We start from the raw sequence: 22516 nt of genomic DNA on the forward strand, positions 1-22516 counted from the left end.
CACTTTTAAATGGACTGCCAAGGAGGAAGCTTGGGGAAAAGAAAACCTGTCACCAATCCTCAGTAGACCAACAAATGCAGGCAAAAGGTATTACACCCTGCAGTCCAGCAGATCCTCTTTCTGTCAGATTGTATTGGCACAATATATTTTCTCTTTGGGAAGAATCAAAGAACTGTCTTGTGGGCCTCATCTCCAGTGGACATGCAGAACAATGTATTCCCTTCTCTGCTTCTTTCTTTTATGTGTTTGAAGGCAGTTTTCAAGTTTCACTTTCAGCCTTCTCTTCTCTCAAATAAAAAGCCCCAATTCTCTCAGATTTTTGTTTCCCCAAAAAAAAGTCATTACTCATAAACCTCTAACCACTCTTGCTGTTTTTCCTACAGAGTGATTGCTTCATGTCATTACTGAAGCACAGACCCAAGAGAAGATATTGTCCTACGCCCAAGTCCCTGCTTGGTCAAGGGGCCTGTTTATTACTCATACACAACATCCCAATATGATGACATTGCTGACTCATGCTGACACAGCCGGTCTTAAGAACATAGTAATTGTTATTCTTCGCACATGATAAGGTGGCCCTTCAAGAATACAGCAATGTCCAGCAAATGGTGAGCAAAAATGAATCAGTTGTTCATGCAAACAGGCAACTCTACAAAAAAAAAACCTCTCAGATGCTACGGAGACGGGGACTATATTGATTGAGAATTGAGGGACTTGAGATGTAGTGACAAAGGAGCCCAAATATTTGGAGTATGACAAGAAACAGCCTAGTCAATTGATTTATCTGTTCTCATAACAGTTGGAGAGTCTCCTACATCTACATTGGCAAGTGGGTGGGGGGTTAAGATAGCTGTCACACTCTGATAAGTAGGCCACTCAGTTATGAAAGATTAAGGACAGAGATGTGGATGCAGCTGAGTGTAAATGAGACTCCCAAGAGTGAAGATCAAAGTTTGTAGGAAAACCATAGTAAAGCATGAAAACCAAACTTCCTACCAGGAATTTAAGCGTGAAAGGGCCACGGTAACATTCAGCTTCAAGGCCAGAGGCTGAAGACCTCATTGAAAACTGTTGGAGGGCCTCTGTGCCAAGCTCAGACAGTCCTCACTGAAAACAGACAGGAAAAGAGGGCTTTTTTCGTGCCCAATAAAAAGAGTCAACTTTGCAGGCTGGGGAATCGTGCTAACAAACTAAGACAAGATACAGCTTTGATATTTCTTGGCATTTTTCTCCTATAAATATGAAGACCGCAAGACATTAAAAAAAGCCCAGAGGGTTCTTGTCTGTTTGTAGTCATGTAAACCGCTGCTCATCAGAGAGTCTTTCTGGCCAAAGAACTAAAGCCGTTTCCTTCCTGGCCCCATTTGTTAAAGATTTTGTCTCTGCTGCTTCACTACATTACAACTGGCTGGGACTTTGCAGGATGTAAGAGGTATTGGAAATCTCTTCCACAGCAAGATGATATTTATGCACTCTCATCTGGTGTAGCAGAACAAGGTGCACCAGTCTAAGTTTCGTATTCTCTTTATTGCAGGAACTCTGCACGCTCGCTACCCGACTGTTAGAGCCTAGAGCTACCTGATGAAGTCCTGGCAGTTTTTTCACTGCTGTCAATATAGCCATGTTATTACCTCAGCAATTTCCCTCACTCTGTGAATGACTTAAAGTGAAATTTGGGGTAAGTAATTCAGTTTTCCTATGCCTGTAAAATGGGAGGTTTAATAATTACTGTATTTACCCTACAAACTGTAATACAGCCATTAGATCCATCTTATCTGAACATCTGACAATCTATTGCTCATTACCACATTGTAACCATTAAGTTTGTGGAAATATGGTATGTAAGTAGTAGGAATGAGGTCTGCGCTGATGTTCTGGTCAGAGGGAACAATAAAGAGAACGCTGAAGAGCTGGTTTGGCAATGGTACTTCTCACTTTTCAAATCCCAGCCTCCTTTAATTAACTTTTATAAAGCACGCAAAGAAAGGAGAGCGGGACATAAGCTCTGCTCATGGATGCTCTGGTTGCAGCAGAGCTTCTCTCAAAGGCTATTTCCAGCAGCTTTCGGTGGAGGGGGAACAGAGGAGGTATCTCCCACTAGAAATGCCAGCACCATTGCATGCACTATTACTTCTTAATCTTGCTTTAAAACTCCCATTTAAAAAAAGACAACTTGATGTGCAGCAGAGCATTTTGAGCAGTCTAAGGGAAGGCATGGCTGCACCCTGTGCAGTGCTGGCAGGGGAAGGTGTGGTGGAGGTACCGTGCCTCAGCTGGAGGTAAGGGTGACAAATTCTGCCTTCATTGTAGCAGCACTACAGTGACTTCTTCTATCCCCATGGACACTTCACGGTGGGGGCACTTCAAGTACTTCATCAGTGACACCGAGCTGTGAGAGTGCGCTCCACACTATGTGCTCATGTTGTCCAGCACCTTCCCTTTCACCACTGGGGTCAGAATTTATAGGGGGAGACATAGCCCTTGCTGGTTTACTTTCCACCTTTCCCACGTTTTTCTCCTCTGGTTTCCCATTTCGTCCTCATCTTTCTTATCAAGTCACTACCTCTTTTGATCTCCTATTATATCTCTCTTATTTTGTGGAAAGTGAGTCAGATGTAATATTCCCCCCTTCTTACACACCATCTCTATCCACTGCAAATGTATACCAACCTCACCCCACCAGGGGTTTCAGTTTTGTTATTGTAACTCTGCAGCAATAAATTCAGCAGAACAAGACAGGGGCTTAAGTGTGACTGCAATTGAGGGTAGGACGCGTAGCTAGGCCTGACCGAACTAGCCTCAGAAACATTTCAGCCAAAACATGTAGCATGCACTTCACCGTGATCCAGCTCATTAAGGGCTCTGCATACTTTTTCAGGTACCTACATCGGTCTAATTTCTGTGCCGTTGGATTTCCACCCCACCGTTACCTGTTAGCAGTAACACTAGTTCTGGTGGCCCAAGCCATAATGTCCTCACACCTTCACCTCTGGCAGCCCAGCCAAACTCTGGGATGAATTTCCAGGACACTGGGCATCCACAGACACCATCACAGGTAGCACAGGTTTGCTCCCACCAGTTTTATTCAACGCTCTCCCTGCTCCCCCTCCTGCAGAAAGCGACCCTTAACTGATGAACAGAAAGATTTCATCAGCAACTTCCAGGAGAGCTGGGATGATTTACATCAGCTGGGGACTGAACCAGGTTATGTTTAGCTTTAGTCCCCTATTTCAGAAACAACAATGTTATGAATAATCCTTTTACATTCATACATCTTGTATAAATATCTGAAACATGTATAAAACCAAGGAGAGGAGGGAATTCATTAAGGTGATACAGGGGAATATTACTCTGAGAAATAAGGGACTGCTTAGGAGAGTTAAAACCATTTTATCCCATTACTTTTACTTAAGAAAGGGGGCAAGGGGGGGAAACTAAATATAAGGAAAATTTTCCAAACAACAGTAGGTATATTTTGTGGAGGCATCTTCCTGAAGAACTCATGGGAGCATTAGCGTGTTAGTCCAGCTGTCCTAAAAAAATGTACTATACTGATTCTTCCGTATTTTACTGCAAAATTCCCAATAGGCCAGGTCCAAAGTCTGGAATCAATAGTAATCTTTCAATAGAGCTCAATGGACTTTAGGGCAGGCCCTCTGTGTTCATTATTTAAAGTAAATACAGGGGAGAAATAGTGAGTAAAAATGTGACACTAGCAGTGATTTTAAAAAAAATCCCCCTAATTTTTAAGAGACACATTTAAACCAACTTTTAAAGATAAAACAGTGCATGCATTGAATTTTCAGTTCAATTACATCATGTCACACTGATTTCATCTGGTTACCGCATGTTATTGGTGGGAATGTAACTTGATGCAGCTCAATACAGCCTGTGGCATACTGTGATTTATTACAATTTAAATGATAAAGCACCCAAGAATGTTCAGGCAATTGGATTACTCCATTGACTGAATGTTCAGACATCTATTTTTAGAAAAGAGATGTCAGTTTGTGCAATATTAGATGGACTGATCCATTGTTACAGAAGGGGCAGGGGAATTTCCCTTATCACCTAGTACTGCTTAATGTTACCTCCGCATTTTATTCTTTTTAAGTGGTTTCTGTAGACCTGGATGTGACAGGATTCTATTCATCAAAGGTGGGACCAAGTTCTCAACACGCTTTCCTGGGTCTCCTTCTGAAGGAAAGAATGACTGACCGGCAGGATAAATCAAGTCCAAGTCCGAATTTTGCCTGCAGTTTAAGGAGACTCAGGACATAGGTTCTGGTTTTGCTACATTTTTCTAGAGATGGGTCAGTAATGATCATTCCTGGGGAACAGGAACGGGACTACAACTTGCCTAGAACACACGCAAGTCCATGGATGCCAAGTTCTTGGTTCATGCCATCCCGCGCTCTCATAAATTATCAGCTAGATTCTCAAAGCTGGAAACTGTTTGGACCCACAGCTTTAGACAGACAGACAGGAAGTGGAAAAAACGATGTTCCTCTCTTTTGTTTTACAAATATTTTAAAACAGGCTATATGCCAAAACAAAAATAACCATGAAACTGGAATAAGTCATGAATAACATGGCACAACAATAAAAGGTTGGGCATTACTGCAGTGGATTCTTTAATTCAGCCAAGAAGAGAAAGTGCTAAAATCAACACAAAGGGATCCCATTAGACCATTAGTAGATGAAAGGCTGGTTCCAATCACTTTGGTTTACTCAGCTGGATCTCTTTAGGAACACTGAATGGTGAGGTGGGGCCTAATTCTCCATTTTTTGTGTGCCTAAGTATGGAACAGGGGCTGTGGGTGTGTGAAGGTAGGAAAGGAATTTGATGTGTGTGTTTGGAAAGACAGTAGTAACTATTATGGCCATCATCTATCAAATTAGTCCATCTCTTTGATACACCAGTCAGAGAAAGTCTTGCAATGGCTCCAAAAATTTGTTCCTGTCATGACAACAAACCCATTTTACATGAAAGCATCAGCAACTTCTGGGAAATAGATTAAATCTAGTTCCAAACTTCCTCTTGATACGGATAAAAAATGTCCAGGAGAATGGGCTTGACTAATCTCAGCAGGAATAAGACCTCCTGCTGATGAGCTCTTGGTTCAGTGTTTTAACATCTGATCTTGCTGTCTCTGGGTCAAAATTCTGCCTGGTGCAATTTTGACAATAACATTAGAATCAGCTACAGAAAGAATTTCTCCCATTTCATGTATGGTTTCTGCATCAACCAAAGTCCAGCTCTTAGGAAAGAGGCAAGGCTCTGAAGGTAGCAGATACAGAGAAAAAGCCAAAATTCATAAATAAGCTCATTAAAAGAAAAAAAAGTCATGTTTAAGTGCTCATTCTTTTAAACATCTCTACTTTTGCATCTCCTCTAGCAGCAAAAATGTTTGGTTTTATAGCAGAAACATAGATCCAACAACAATGCTGGAGATGTCAAGAATTAATTGCCTAGATATAGTCAGGAGGAGGGTCGCTAGAAAGCCTATTACCTTTGCCTTCAGTTTTAGCAGCAAGCATGGAAAAGCTGAAGTCCCATGAAAGGATATTCTGGCCCAGGCGATGTATAAAATAGAGGCAGGCTTCTACCAATATCAAAATGTCTGTTCCCTTGTGGAACGCCCCTCCCACTTAATCACCAACCACAGCTTCCAACCCTCTCTGGGCTGTGCTACTTGGGACCACATGGTAAGATTTGCATTAATGTCGCTCTGCAGCCACTCCATTGACTCCAGTAGAACCAGAGCTAATGAAGTGCGAGGGATCCTAGCATCCCATCTAAGTCAATGCTTCACACAGCAAAACCCATACTTTATTTTTCTTAGCTATTACTTAGGTAGGGTATTCCCTAATCCACACACTTCCCACAGATTTACTTCGTTGTTGTTACATTTATCTAAAAAGAGGTCTGGCTATCACTCTACCCTGTAAGGCAAAATGCAGTGCTAGAAGAGAATACGTGCAGAGTCAGTGAGGGTTTTATCATGATCTATTTAAAAAAATAAAATAAAAATAAGCAGGATTTCCCATGTATGCAGATGGCAACTTTTGAGTCTTGAGGTCAAAGCAAGCTTAGCATCTGAAGTAGTTAAAAGTCTTGATTTAGGAAAGATTTGTATGTATGTGCACCGTTTTTGTGTGACTCGTCTTATTCAGGCTAATGTGAGTTAACCCGGGAACTTATTTTTTGCAGAATCATAACCTCAGATACTGCCCATATAATTGGAGCTAATTGGCATTGCAAAACCATCCGAACCCGGCACTTGGTTCAGTTCACAAGCTTAAACCCAGCTTGAGCTCAGATGCCGAAGGTGGTGCAGAGGGAGCCTGCAGAGGTTGTCTCAGAGGCTGCGGGTCCCCATCCCGCACCTGAACTTCTCACTGTGGAGAACAAACTTCTTTGTCCCAAGGCTCAAGCTAAAGAGCAAGCAAATGGTGCAGATGAATTAGGGAGTTTGTGCTGAAATTAGCCTAACGTGACCCAATAAATGCAAGAGAATAGCTTCCCTGATTAGGATGTAAAATCCTTACAGGTGTAAAAGCCATTCAAGCTGCCAGATGTAGCACACTCAACATCCAAAACTGCTTTATGGAGAGAGATAATGCTGGGTAGGAGTCAACAAGCCACAGTGCTCTGCGCTAAGAGCTATCGAAGGCAGAGCTTTATCCCTCCACTGCCACATTACCTATATTCGAGGTGTCTTCATAGGCACAGATGGAAAAGGCTGTAAAGGAAACATTTTAAAACTAAGGGTGCATTAGACAAGTGATTGCAGGCACTGTGATTTATAGCTGCTGTAATGGACTGGATCTCAGAAAACTGAAATCCAATTATCAGCTCTGCCATCTCAGGCAAAATGCTTAAGCCAAACTTTCTAATCAGTGCTTTTAGGTTGGGTTGATTTTCAGAGGTGCTCCCCACCCCACAAGCTCCACGTAGAATAACACGTCCCCAGCCTTCTGAAAAGCAAACCCTCGGGATTGAACCCCAGGGATCTCCCCTCCCCTGCCCCAGAGAAAAGAAAAAAAAAAAAAAAGAAAAAAAGAAAAAAAGAAAAAAAGAAAAAAAAATCAGATTATATTTGATTCTTCAGTGCTTGATATATTTTTTCAATAGCTGGGCTGAAAAATGGAAAGTCTTACTCCATGCTATCGGGAAAATGAAAGTGTGGAGAAGAGGACGCAGAGATTAAAAATCTTGACAATAAGGGACTTGATTCTCTGCCTGCGTTTCCCCCCCGTGTGAATGAGGAACAGGAACATTTCCATACCCACCTCACAAAGGGACTTGTGAGAGTTAATTCAGGTCTCTGCAGAAAGTGCCTTGAGATCCACAGATGGAACTTGCTGTAGAAATGATGCATTATACTAAATAATGAGGTACCATCATATGTGAACAAAACACACTCATACATTGTTCCGTATGTTTTGTAACATTAAGCCCCGTGTTGTTTTCCAACCGACAGATACATTCCAACCTGGAGAGGACCAAACACATCCCAGAATATTTTGTCTTTTTATTGCTGAGGTGAGGAGATAGTTCCAACAACAACTGTTGTCTCTTTTTGGGTGTTGAAACCAAAATAGGAAATTTTAATTATTTTTTTTTGAAGAGGAGGGAAAAAAAAAAAGAGGGAAAAGTTTCACACAGCGTGTGCCAAAGGAACAGAACTCCTCCCTGGACATCTGTCCCTGAACAACAGAGGAGACCTTGGGCTTTATATCTCAACTGAGAAGATAAATGTGGAAACACGCCTCCCCCACCACCCCGCTGCAGTTTCATGTATGGACTTGGAGAGATCCCTCTGAGGAAATATTCATCTAAGCTTTGGTTCTGCCACCGGAGCCTCCTTTCGCCTATCTCCAGCTCCCAGTGGATCCGCACCAACTCCACGTGCTTGAACATAGAGGCCTCCATACAAGCACACCAGACAGAGGCTTGTGCTTTTTGCGTCTGGAATTTGGGGAAAGTTCTTCCTAAAATTGGGAGAGAGGAAAAGGCTGGAGCAATTTTATTTGCCTTCGCAATGCCAGTTTGTATGCCATGACTGTAGGAAAAAGAAGCATTTGGCTGCCTGAGGAATATGGGGACTTGAGATTCTTATTGAATACTTTTGGCAATTGTACCAAAATGTCATGTTTTTACTGGGTTTTGATCGCTATTTTTAACTCTTCTATTCATATATTCCAAAAGGAACTGAATGCTGACGTAAAGACAGCAACCAGAATACCACTAATTCAAAACCAGGGCTTCCCTCCTCCTCCAATTATGTTTCAGCATCTTTCAAAATCCACGTTATACCCCAAAACTACACATGGGATGTTAGGTCACCTGAAAAAGATCAGAGGGGGATGAAGCAGAACAGGAATTATGCCAAAGCTGTATGGTTATTTCTGAATTACCTATGAAACAGGAGAGAGAGATAGAGATTTCATGAGTTTTTAGTGTATTTGGGCCCTCAACAGTGAGATGCAACACATCTTTTCAATCCCCTTACCCTGCCAGATATTCACGACGTGAAAACACAACTAAACAAAAGATCCAAAGGCAAGTTTCGATCAACCTGTGTGTGAGGTGCTCCATGAGCCCACCAACCCCCTTCCCGAGATGGTATCCTCCCCCCGTCCGAGCCCCGGGAAGAACCCAGCCCCAGCCACTCCATCCTCTCCTCGCGGGGAACGAGGTGCTCTAAAAGCCAGGGGATACCCTGGGGGAAAGGGGGGATCAAATGAGACAAACACACTTTAAGTAACTGATTTACAGATTCGCCATTTACTGGATTCCTTGTGAATAACCAAGTATACTCTTTGCAAGTTCAGACATGATACAAGCACGCATGCACAGGAAAACCAAAGTCCACCAATTGGTTTTTTTTTTGATCCTTTCCACTTTTTGTCCTTTCCGGAGAAGCTGGAATCCAGGTGAGTCTCAGACTTTATCCAGAAATGAGTCCATAGACCGAGCGAGGACTCTTCCCCCGGTCCTCGGGTCTGATGCTTCACAGCATTTCTTGCATAATTCATCTTAAAATATTCATCTTAAAAGTGGAGTTACCAGCAGGGCAGTCAAGTGAGAAGTATATAATGGCCTGCGATCATCAGACACGGCTTCCAGGGAACAGAAGCCATCGGTTCAGCTTCTTGTAGTAGCCAGAGGGAGCTGTTTGGCGACTTCTCTCAGGAGCTGACTTATCCTCCTCTTTGCCATACAGGACACCAAAGGGCACCCATCTTCCAAAGGTACGTATACAACAGCAAATAGCACCAAGTTGCGGTCAGCACGTTGGCTGTTTGACATGAGTAGCCACGCTCTGAGAGTCGGCAGCAAGAAATAAATTCTGCCAGAGCAAATCTACACTTTGTATCTCGGAAGCCCGAGCCATCCTTCAACAGTTGCTGCTGGAGACTACCCCTTACTTAAAGGACAGCAGAAGCACACGTTGCACAGAAAACCTGTGTTCATCCTTTTATCCCCCCCTCCACTCCTTAGAGAACACACCATTTATACCCACTGCACCATCAGCCCACTGTTAAGACACTGCTGTAGGTGGAGCTCTGTGAGCACGACACAGGTACAAGGGCCAGCAAATAAATGATTCTGTAAGTGCCAGACATTTCAGTCCAGGAGATTAGACATTCATTGACCACCCTGTGGGAAGAGGTGTTAAATAAAAACAATTGCAGTAGCCTCAGCCTTCCACAGTCACTTTGACTACCATGAAAATCAAAGACTCGTCTTTCATCTTGAAAAATATCTTTCTTTTTTTTTTAATTGGTTGTCATGCCCTCATGTATCAAATGCAGTTGCCAGAGCATTGGGTGAACGACACAAAAACAAGAGAGGAAAAAATGCATGACTTGCTCACAGAAGTAACATATTCTTTCATGATCACATCTGGGGGTGCAGGAGAGCCTCCCCTGGCACATCAGTAACCTTAGTCACAACCTGGAGAGTTCCACGGAGGAAGGATGTACACTATTAAGTACAGCCGCCCTGTAAACCAGGAGACGTGAATTATTGCTTTGCTAATGACGTGCTGTGCTCCCTTGGGCAAATCACTTGTAGGTGCCTTTCCCCCTCACGTTCTACCCCGTATAAATAAGCCTCCGTCTCTTTTCGAGGGGGGAGAAGTCTTTTTCCCTGTAGCAGGGACACTGCTATTGTAGGCACTGTGCAATTTCAGGGGCAGCCTGTGAGTTCTACCTTACATGCATAACAAATAACGACAAACCACAGCGCCTTACCCCACAGCATTTGTCTGGGCAGCCCATGGAGCCAACGCGCACCATAACTGTAACACAGGACTCCAGTTCAGTTTGGGCCCAGACTAAAAGCACGAACTAGGGCTGTATCTAAAAGACTGATGCACGTCCCCTTCCACTATTTAAAGGGTGAGCTGCACGCTGACATTTTACTTAACGCGGGAGATGTTCAACTGACTGGCAAAGTCAAATTTTCAGACATGCCTTTGTTTGGCAGAGGAAAAAGTAACCTTGAATACATCAAATATAGAGGCAGCAAATTACAGTTTGTAAATGCATCACATGAACTTGTGGATACATTTAGATCAAGGGAGTATAATGAGATATTCTGCATAATACAATGAGATATTGTGAGCAATATTTGATGCACCTAATTACTGAGAACGTGCCTAACAGAGTTTTCCAGCAGCAGTATCAGCGCCCTGCAGGTACTTGTCCGTGCAGCCTGATCCTCTATAGGACCTGTAGATTGCCGACCTGGAACATATTGTCACTGATTCCAGCTAAAAAACTCATGCATCTAGAGAAAAAAGCGTTTGCATGGCATGATAGTTGTAGTTGTCCTACTGAAGACCGAAACCAACCCCACTGGTGAGAATGGAGTTCCTCCCAGTTTGTACCACTGGCAAATGAGACAAGGCTCTGGCCTTGAAATTAGAGCCCACATTAAACCAGAGGTCCCAGACCTCTCCTAGACTCTGCCAGGCATTTCTCAATGTCGAGAAGAGCTGAAAACAGGCAGTCTAGGTCCCCAATTAACTCTATAAATAAAGATCTCGGACTCCAGCATTCACTCACCAACTCCAAATCCAAATGAGTCAGCCCCATCACAATCAACCCAAGAATGGCTCCTGGCTGATAATTTAATCTTTTTAATGCATCACTTATAATAGAGCTGGCTTTTCCGAAGCTATGATCTTTTTCTCTATTATTGACTAATATTGAAAATTCCAGCTACACATATTCACTTTCTCTAAAGACCTGAGCACCTTATGCAGAAAATATTATCTTGAGAAACAGCCCAATTAAATGTGCAACTATTTGTAACCTTTTGTGTTACTGTATCAGGTGGTGAAGCAGCAGCAACATTGGAAAATACAGGACCTTTGGGAAATGTAGCATATTATTAGATTTGATGAGATCCATTTTCTTGATGGCTTCTGAAAGATCTTTGTGCTAATTAGCTAAGAATACCGCTGAATTAATTAATTATCTCTACTTTTGTGCAATAAAATATGTTGTCATATCACACACTCTATCTCGCTGTTGCTGTTCATACTTAATGATGCCTTTATAGTTAGCGATTTCCTTTGTTCTCCCTCTGTAAGTGGTTTTTGGTGGTGCTGGAGAAAGGGGGAGAGCGGAGAGGGAAGGCAAAGGAAGAATATCAATTTTAAAATAAATTTTTACGTGTGGGCAAATCTTGACGTGTTTAGCTCTGGTTCCCTATGCAATATGCGAAACGGGTTTCCATGCTACAGCAGACCCATATACTTACTGCTAATGCAACAAGAACTGCTTTCCAGAGGAAGAGGAAAGAAACTACCGCTTCAAAAAAATTTTAAATCAACAAGGAATGTTTTTAACAAGGAAGAGGTAAATTATGATAATTACTCTGACTGGTAGGGTCCTTAAGCATTACTAATTAGCATTTATTGCCCGGATTATTGAAACAATGTGTGTGTTCCCAAGAGTGAAGAAGAACTGGGATGCTCTTTCCTTCTGAGCCCTGGGAAAAAGGCAGGGCAGGAGGAATGCGGGGCAGTTGGCAGAGGGGCCCTCCTCCCGAGCATCGCGAGCACCAGCCTCGCGCGGGGCTGCACAACGACACTGGGGAACTTGTCCCTTTCGCAAGCTTCCAACTTCTTAACTGCCTTCCACCTTGCTCGCAGGAAAGTGAACAAAATAAGGGCAGCACAAGAGGAAAGTGGCCATTGAAACAGCCAAAAATGTTTCACTAAGGTTAGAGGTGCAGATTAACATTTCCCATATACTCTGGGTAACACAGTGCCTTCTATTATTATTGGGGTTGTGCACAAATGTACTACGAATAAACATTTCATTAAAGTACTGAAGTATGGCCAAAGACTTCACTACAGAGAAATTAAAGGGTTAACAAAATTCAACAAAAAAGAGCTACATTATGCCATTTTCAACTAGCTTTTTGACTGGGCTGATATTACTTCGTCTGTGAAGAGGCTGCAATCAGATTTCAACGCGAGCTGCATTTTAGTATCAAGGATTTATAATGTGAATGAAGTTCTGAATTAGAAATCTATTAGAAATTAATCAATCACCTAATCAGCACTAGCCACTACGCAGTATCTCAACCATTATTTGGTATCTGGCCCATAAGTCCTTAAGTACTTCAGAAATGATGCAGGAGAGAAAGACAGTAAAAGTATTCTCTGTTTTTTGAGCTGTACTACTATGCAACTTTAGGTACTGTTAAGATCCTTGAAATAAAAGAGCAACAATGGAAAACTGCAGAATGCCTTGGACCTTTTTTACCTTTTGCTGCCACCAAACCCCATGCCTTTCAACTTGGGAAAGCAAGTTCCAACTAAGCTACAACGGGGTCAAAGTCACAGAGCTCAATGCTGCAGTTGCTGCTCAGACAAAACTCCCAGATGCCAGTCTGGCAAAATTTGCGTTATTTTTTTTTTAAAAAAAGCAGTATTTTTTAAAAAAATATGCCTCGCTTTCTTTATCTTTCCCCTTTTTAATTAATCGTATCACATATTGCACAGAATACTTGGGAATGTGTTATATTAAATGTCATGACAGCATATTAGGCATACTTTTAATTGAAACTAGTCCCAGTCTGTTGTGGGGTTTTTTTCGTGCTGAATAAGATCTTCAGTCCTTACTAAGCCTGACTTACTTAGTCTATTTGTCAATTAAATTAATGTCTAATATTAATTTTCTCTTCCATTTTCCTCTTAAGATAAAAAATTGTCTTTCTGTCCACAGCCTCCTTTTATTCCAGCGAAAATGTAAAACTACAGAGGCTGGTTAAATTATCACTGAAGGAACTGTGTAACGCTAAGACAGGAAAGTCTTACAAGCTGTACGTATAAAGCAAAAATAAAACCAAAACGCAATATCCCTTCTTTTGTCTGCAGAAGGGAAAAAAATGCTGCAGGAGTAGTTCTAGATTGATTTACATTTGCTTACGAAGAAGTGATTCCGACTGGATATTTATAATGCAATTAAGTTTCAATAAGGCTGACATTTCTTCAGCTCACACGCACAAATCTGGCTGCGAAACCCCACTGAACCCGCACGCCCTGCGCACTGAATCAGGGAGCTGGTGCTGCCAGGCTGGGGGGGGGGGAACGCGTTAGATTTCAGTCATTCCCTCTTCTCCTTCTTGCAAGAATCTCGCCTTTTCCACGAGAAAAAGGAGGGGGGGGAGCCCTGTTTTTGCTCTTCCTCCTTATTTTAATTCCTCGCCCATTGCTTTTTTTCCCCGCGTTTCGCCCGCCGCGCTGTCCCTTTAAACCGCCAGCCCCTCTAATTGATGTGTCTGGGCGAGTCTAGACTGGTAGTGATTGAACCAGCTCCCAATTATCTGCTGCGCTGCGCCGGAGCGGAGCGGCGCGGAGGGCTGCGCGCCCGCGGGGCGGGGGCCCGCCCCCGCCCCCCCTCCAGCCGCAGGGTTCCCCCCCCCGGCCATTGTTTTGCCGCAGCCCCGCGCAATTCCCGCCCCCCCCCCCCCCCCCCCCCATCCTCCTGGCTCCGCACCGCGGAGACAAAGCGGTTCCGCAGCCCGCGGGGGTTCCGCGGCCGCGCTGGGGTCCCCCCATACGCCCTCCCAGCCGATATGGGTGCGGGGGTGGGGGGGTCAGGGGGAAAGGTACCGCGGCGAGACCCTCGCAGACAAAAGCCCTTCTCATGGAGGGGGGGGGAACTGCGATTAAAAGCAGATTCAGGAGGAAAAAAATTCCTACTTTTTTGCCTGTCTCCGAGGTGGAGATAAGAATTGGACAAAGGTGGCTGGGCTCTAGCATGCCGTATTCTGACTGATAATGCCAAACAGGTAACAGGGAATAAATTCAACTCGGCATAAGTTTCTCGCTTTGAAATTAGAGGGCGTTCGGGATAATATACAAATTCGGAAGTAAAAGGCTTTGTTGGCAGTTTTTTCCATGGAGGTAAAACAGTCAATGAAATTACAGTGTCAATAAAAAGAAGCTAAAAAAAAATAAATTAAAACAAGCAACCTTTTCCAGTTCAATAACTATTAAACAACAGGAACCATCAAACATATCCTACACTATTAAATACTAAAATGTTACACCATCGATTAATTTTTGGTGCATTGTGGTTTAAGTTAAAGTATTTGCATTCAAATATCAAACAGTAATTCGGTGCCATAACAAGGTACAGTAACTTCATTATAAATTGCCTTGCAGAACAGAAATAAGAAATACAGTTCCAACCATAATGAATTTTACAGCAATATAAAAATCTAATAAACAAAAACAGCAGCAGGAAACATTTTTAACATTTCTGATCTGTCATTTACATATAATTTTGACTGGAAAAGCAGGAAAGTTTTAAGTTCTTGAAAAGGACTAAAACAGAACTTCAGCATTTGCTCAGAATTTCTTTTTAGTAGCTTCCAACCATTGGTACATGCAACCATTTTATTCTTTAGCTTATTTTTGAGCTAGCGACCCATAAGATCCAACCCGTCTCCTGGCTTTTTCATATTTTTTTTTTCTCTCCCTTTTTTTTTTTTTTGGTGGATGTGTGTGTCCATAGAGCACATTTCTAAGATTAATCGTTCAGTTTTAAACTTGGAAGCATGAGGCATGCTGGGATTTCAGCTGAGGTCAAGCACCAATGTACCGAGCTGTTACTGTTACGCTCTCAGGGTACTCTGTGTTGCTCTCAAGAAGGGGGGGAAAGGAAAAAAAAAAAGAGAGATGGTATATGCAGTGGCCTGCAGCAAGGCAAATCTCTCTCTCAGTATGAAAACACAGGCATGTATATTAATATACCTACATATGTAAATACATATACATATCTAGGGTTTTATTTACCTACATACATATTCATACACACGTATCATCCATATGTGTATCTATACACACACCTCAATAACCGTATTTACATGCATCCGTATCGTGTATCTTATCTACACACGCATATATAATAATCACTATATGTGTACACACATACACCCCCATATCTGTATCAGCTGTAAAATTATCTCTTGAATATACACACAGAAAAAAAAAATATCTCTCTGTCATACAAACACTAGTTTTAATTTGAGATGAGAATTTTACAGTAAATGGCCATAACCACCGCCCTACTGTTAGCGATCAACCCTCAGGAGGAGAGATACACTTTTTTCCCTTAAAAGGTCTACTAAACACTATTGTATGTGTGTGTATACGTCTATATATACACACGCGCACACACATATACATATATATATAGGAGATATTTATAAAATAAAATAAAGATGTCAAAGCACAACTCACAGCTCCCAAGAGCCTAACCCGTGGATTTAAAAGCTAAACATCACAAGTTAGGGTCTCAGGGATTGAGAGGGGCGCAACAAACTATTTCTTGCAAAAAACAGGGATCAAAAATAAAAGATAAAAAGGAGAAAGAGGAAAAGAATAGCAGGCAAGTTCAATTCATGGCTCAAGATTACAAAACAGGACACACAGGTGGAAGGAAAGAGCTTCTCTAAGGACCCTCTGTTGAGAGAATACATTCCATTTTTAATCGTTTATAGAAAAATGACAAGGCGCGGCAGGTTCCTTACAGCTTCCAACAAGGTCGCTTGCGACAAACGCATGAAAGTCTCCGCATTTAAATAACGAAAAGGAAGAAAGAAAGGGAAGTTTGGGGCAGTGACGGAATTATTTTCATTGTTTCAACGAAAAGGAATGCAGAAATAAGAGCAGGAATATGCAGGCTCTCTCTCCAGCCGCCTGGCACAAAGCATGCAGCAGCATAAAGGCGCTGCCTCCCCGCCCCCTCCGCCAGCCCCGCGGCCGGCGGGGATGGAGAAGAAAAAAAAAAAAAAAAAAAAAAGGAAAGAAAAAAAACCCGAGTTGCGAGAAAATCAGGTAGAAACTCACCATTTGGAAGCGGGGGAGGCTCCGATCTTCAGCGCCAAGAGCAGGGGGGAAAAGCCCGGCGGTGGAGAGGCGGGGGGGGGGGGGGGGGGGGGGGGAGAAGCGGGCGGGACCCCCGGGCGGGCTCGGGGCAGGGGCTGGGGCAGGGACAGGGACGGGGGCAGTGCCCGGACCAGGCTGGGTGCCCGGCGGGTTTTGACACCCGAGCGGGAGCGGGCGAGCGAGCGAGTGCGAGCGTGCGGTGTGCGCAAGCCGGGGGAGGGAGGCGAGGGTGGGTGTGTGCAGCTGGGCAAGCCGCTTGCATTTTTAAAACATCTTTTTTTTTTTTTTTTTTTTTTTTAAAAAAAAGAAGGGAATATATCAAGGAAAAGAAAAGGGGGGAAAAGGAAAAGGAACCGAATTCCTCCGCAGCTCCTCGCCTGCCGCCCTCCTCCCTCCGCGCTCCCACCAATGCTGCTGTTGTTATTATTATTATTAAGAGACGGGGCTGGTGGGGGGGTGTGCAAGCTGCGGCCCGCTCCTAACTCCTGCATCAGCTGGGGGCGGCTGGAGCCGGGGCCAGCCCGATGCCAGAGCAAGCTCCAGACTGTCAGCGGGGAGGGAGCCCCGGCCGCCCTCCCTCCCCTGCCAGCCGCCGGCCGGGGCTTCAAAAGGAAAAACCTGGAGAAAAACCCGCTTCCCCGGGAGAGGAGGGTCCCCGAGCACCCTGCACACACACGTACACACACACACACGTACACACAAAAGGGACTCCATCCTGCACCGACTCTCCGAGCACCTTGTGCAACCCCAGCCAATGGAAATTTACGCCGGCCATAACCGAGAGCAGGATTTCGTCCCCAGCTTGCCACCTCCTTCTCCGCTCTTCTCCCCTTCCCTCCCTCCCTTTCCTCTCTCTCCCCCCCCCCCCCCCCAAATAAATAATATGGATCTGCACCCTCCACCCATCTCTGATACCGCTTTAGGCCCAGCGGCATAAGCGGGGAGAAGCCGAAACGTACCGGAGGGCCCGAGTTGAAAAATGCAAAATATCCGCCGCTCCTCGCCCGGCGCTGCCGACAGCAGGTCCCCCCCCGGCCCCGGCGGCCAGCCCGGCTCCGCGCCCCGCCGCCGCTCGGCCGGGGGCAGCCGTAACAGGCACCATTACGGAATCATCATCATCATCCGCTCCGTCCTTTTCTCACCTCAGGAGTCTGAGCCCATTCACCAAAGTCCTTCCTCGTCCAGGATCTCAAATCTTTTTTTTTTTTTTTTTTTCTCCTTCTGGATCAGCCAGTCCCGACATCATTAAACTATAGTCCTCCTCTTCCTCCTCCTTCCTTCTCCCCCTCTCTGTCTCCCCCTCTCTTTTTTTTTTTTTATTTCAAAAAGGGGGAGTGGGGGGGTAGCTGGGGGGGGGAGTAGACATAGCTGCATGAAGTGGCTGCCTTTTAGAAAGCACATTTAATCTTTACTGGCTCCCCTAGGCTTCGATGAAGTAGAAGGGAAAGGAAAGGAGAGGAGAGGGGGAAAGAAAAAATACAGGCAAGGGAGGCTGTTGAGGGACAGCAAGCATCAGGCTCAAATCAACGACCAGATGAAAATGTACTAGACCACACTGCCCCCTCTCTTCCTCTCGCTCTGTCTCCGTCTCTCTCACACACTCTCACTCCTGGAAAGCTTCAGTGTCTGGTTACAGACTCTTTTGGATCCTTCCCCCCCTCCCCACCCTCGCCCTTTGCCAACTATCCTAGAGATTCCTTGCATGCCTACTTAAATCTTTAACAGAATAAGGACTCGGCTCCCCCCGCCGCCGCCAGCCTCGCACACACACACACAGAGACACACACACACACACACCAGCCCCACTCACCCCTCCCCAATAATCTCTTAAGCTCCCGGGAGAAGCCCGTCGCCGCGGCCGCATCCCCGCCGCGGCTGCCCGCTCCCTCCCGCCGCCGCCGGGCAGCCCCAGCCCGCGGCCACCGGCCCCGGGACCCTCCCGGCCAGGCGGGCACCCGCCCCACGCCGCCTTCCTCGGGGGGGCTGAGAGGGAAGGGGAGGAGGACGGGGTGGGGGGGACCACTGCAGCCCTTCGCCTAGCATCCCTCTGGCTGGAGCTGGATTTTAAAACAATAAAATCCACCGCTGCCGCTATCTCGGTTTCCCCCCCGCACCCCCCCGCCACACTGCAGCCCGCAGCCGCCCGTGGAAATCGCACGCCCCACGTCTGCATTGAGGCAGGCAGACTGCCTGGCTCATGCCCGTGATGACTTTAGAGCTGACAATCTCCTCTCCTCGACCCCCCCCCCGCCCCTCCACACCCACCCCTCTGCTCAATGGCAGCACTGCTGCCTCTCGCACCAGACTATATTTGCAATATGTGCTAATTTACCAGCTATATGCCCTTGGATTTTAAAATGAACTCATCAGTCAACGTTTCTAGTACCGATGCTCCCTCTCTCTCCCTCACACACGCCCTCCGCTGCAGACATGTTACTCATTCTCCAAGCATTTCCTCTCTGAATGTCCGTCAGACGCATATACACTTCATTGATCAAACCAAATCCCTTGATAACAATAAATAATAATACAGACAGTTAACATCAGCGGGGAGCAGAGCGGGGAGGGGGGGAGAGACAAAGATGACGACTAAATCTGCATTGTGCTTTATGAGGCTGATCCCTGCATTTTTCCAGAGGTGCGCTGCACAATGCGGAGCACAGGTACACACCTGGCCATGGGGGGGGCCTCACGTGAGACCCCACGGTCTCCCCAAAAATGGGGCTGGGAGGTGGGGTTGTTCATGCTCAATACCTGAACTCCCCATCGGCTTCAAAAGGTGCTCATGGGAACAGAAGGTGCTACTTGCTATAAAGGAGAGGAGGCACCTAATGCCAAATACAGAAATAAACGAAAGCGTCGGTTTCTTTGTTACGTTGTGCACTGCACAGGTGCTGAGGACCTAAAGGTATCTGGGTACCCAAAGACCCTGACGGATGCACAGTGGGAATTTCAGAAGCACCGTCTTAGCTCCCACTGAAATCCGTTTCCTTTGTACTGAAGACAGAGAGCACCTATGCCAGAAACCAGGTTGGGAGGGTGCTCCATTAGATATCCCTCTGCTACGCGTGCCGGGTATATTTTGAGGGCTTTGGCTTTAGGGCTTCTGTGGCTTTATTTCCTAGTTTTCTGGGGCTAAAATGGGGGAGGCAGGAGATGCTGCCTCCTGGGATTTAGGCTAGTTAGACATCTTGTGTGGGTCTGGCAAAGGGAAAGTGACTGCAGTGTAAGTGTTCGGGAAGTTGGGGAGGGTGGGGCTATCTAGAAATCTTTGACTCACTGGGGTAACTCCCTGAACACAGGAATTAAATTCTTACTCAAAGCAAGCTACATTTTATGAGCAGCAGCCTTAGAATGAAATTCTGCATGCATACAGAGTTTGAAACAACTAAAATAAACATATGGAAATAAATATACAATACATAATTAAATTATTGGGTGCAATGCAGAAGTCCCTGGATGATAGAAGAGGTGGGATTATGCAGTGAAGTCAGTCCAGGAATCCATGGATACAAATTTTCTTATTTATACCAACATAATCCTGATTGACATCAGCCTAGATAGGGGAAGAATCAAACCCTGTGTACTGAAGGATCTAATCTTTGGGAAAAGTAGACTGGATTAGAGAGACTGTATCTGCCAACCATCCTTTCACTCCCCATACAGATTCCCTCACCATCACAGCAGTGAGCAAGATTTTGCCATCGCACAGAACAATTTACATCCATTGCCTTTTTTGCGTTCCCTTATCTTCCTTACAAAAAAAAAATGTTTGATTTTTTTTTTAAAGTTTTGCTGCAAACACATAATTTCTTTATACAATTTAACCAAGTCTTTGGAGGATACTTATTTCAAGCAGTTAACACCTGACCCCAATTTTTGTGGGTAATTAGTGAGCTAGATAACCACACAAAGTGGGTAATTATTTAGTACCCAAGGGTACTGTACAAGAGGGTAGAGGCTGGCAATGTTAACAAAAAAGCACATCTCTAATTATTGTATCTATACTGGTGATGTTTTAAGAATAGTTACTCCATCTAATGATCCATGATAAATCAGTAAACTATTTTGCTTCCCTTAGCAGATCTGCGTGGTCTGACCAAGGACAGTGTGTGAGGGCAAAGCAAATGGAAGCCCCAACTTTGGAAGATGCACAGGCCCCACGAGAGGGGAGAGGCACCCACCTGGAGAAGGCAGGACGACTGGAAGCGTCTGCTCTAGAAGAGCAGCGGCAGAGCCTAATAACCATCCCCAACAGGTTGGTTGAGACGCCTGGAAAAGCCACGTAGGAAGAAGCTTGTAGAGCATGCCTCAGGGTCTGCGTCTTGCTTAGGTAACGTGGCTGGGCTGATGGATCTTTGTAGACAACAATAACCCTAATCATGTTTTAACTGAGTTCAGTCTTATTGAAAATCGCTTTGAAAGCTGTACAAATGAGGCGTTTTGTGTTTGTGGAAGGTCAGAGCCAAAATGCAGGAGAGTAGCACTGAGGGGAAAAAAAAAAATCGTATTTGATGAATTTCAATTATCTGCTATCTCCAATATTTATGTTGAAAAAACCCCACATTTCTCCCATGGAAAATACTGAATCCTCAGTAGATTTTTTTTTTTTCCCCAATTTAAGAAGGAAGAGATGGGAACTATTTTTAAATAGAAACTCAATTAAGAAAAATTCAACTACCAAAAAAATGTTTCTGATCACCAGAACCATGTTTTCACATGTTAAAGGAAGTGTTAATGCTGGAAACAGATCCGTAATCTTAAACACAGAGGTCACTATCCACGGACCACTATTTGCTGCATTACACACACACTTGAGGACATCTTCAAACCAAGACGTTACGCTCAGCGGAAAAGCACTTTCCTTTTTTAATTGCTTTTATGAATCATCACTAACATCCGGACGCTTCATTTATTAGAGTCCAGTAACCTTGTTTTTCAAAGACTCAAATTCCAAAACCTAAGGGCCTCCAGGCTGGCACAAAAGAAAAAAAAAATAGAGGCGTCATTTTCTTTTGATCATAGCCATGTATTTAACTCAGCTTGCTGCTTTGGGATCATTCAAGCCAGGCACTACAGAAGAAAACACAAATGGCAACATCCCCAGGCACTGTGACCACCAGGAATTTGAAATTTAAGCAGAGAAAGTTTGAGGGGTTTCCACAACTCCTCATATTTCCATTTTGCTCTGTTGGTTGGGGTTTTTTGAATGAAATAAACGCAACTGGAAGAGGCCTGGAAACTGTGCTGATATTTAAAAAGGGGACAAGTCTCTGCAGTCTGTTTAGTTCTGAGCTGTGAATGTAATACCAATGCAAACAGGTTAAGAAAGAATAAAAACACCTGAATGCCAGAACTGGGGCTGAGCAGCTGTGCGGTAGACACTTGTCTGCTCTGAACTGCACCAGAAGACTGAAGCTTCTTTCATGTGCTACAGGCCATTTAACAATCCAGCAGCTTACAATATTTGGCTGCTACCACGCTGAGGTGGGTATAAATAAATTGGTGCCCCCTTCACTAATCCTCTTAGGGACCTGGTTTGCAGGAAAAGTTCTTGCAGAAAAGGACTGAGAGGAAGTTTGCAGGGAGAAGCTGGAAAACAGAAAGGAAGAATGAATTTAATCATGGAGACAGGTTCAAAGGAAGAAGAGACCTTGGTAGGTGCACAGTTACAGCTGAAAGCACAGTAAAGACAAACTATTTTTTCTGAGACCAATTAGTGATTCAAAGGAGAAGACACAAAGGAGAAGGGATACTCAGCCACAGAGGGTGCTTTAGGGACTGAAGCATTAACTTTAAAACCTTAAGGCCTTTTTAAGACAAGTCAGTAACTTCACTCTATTCAAACTATACAGAGATCATTTAGGAAATATCTTCAAAATAGCAGTTCTACCTCAGCTATATGAACAGCATACATGGTAATATATGAGAATAGTTTACAAATGAATAAAATGTCTTCAGTGGAGAAAACAGTATTTACTAACACCAATGATGAATTCCAACGATGTGAGGAGAGGTACAAACTCATAGTGTGGGGCACATCCATGGAAAGCAAAGTTGGGCAAAGGTGTTGTGATTTGGGCATC

The 22516-nt window shown here is 44.4% G+C and overlaps 1 long non-coding RNA gene across 13 annotated transcripts in view; it reads right to left on the minus strand.

Moving 5' to 3' along the window:
* Positions 1-8750: 8750 nt before the first annotated feature.
* Positions 8751-22516, minus strand: part of LOC128918748 (uncharacterized) — a 93229-nt gene continuing 79463 nt past the window's right edge. For 11 of the 13 annotated variants that reach the window (XR_008469697.1, XR_008469695.1, XR_008469696.1 and 8 more), the window contains 2 exons: positions 20615-22022; positions 8751-10015 (listed from right to left, as the gene is read on the minus strand). This is a non-coding gene — a long non-coding RNA (uncharacterized LOC128918748). The remainder of the gene's footprint in view (positions 10016-20614; positions 22023-22516) is intronic. The other 2 variants (XR_008469691.1, XR_008469689.1) reach the window with 1 other exon arrangement.

The sequence above is a fragment of the Rissa tridactyla genome, chromosome 17 (genome assembly GCF_028500815.1).
Source record: "Rissa tridactyla isolate bRisTri1 chromosome 17, bRisTri1.patW.cur.20221130, whole genome shotgun sequence".
NCBI lineage: Eukaryota > Metazoa > Chordata > Aves > Charadriiformes > Laridae > Rissa > Rissa tridactyla.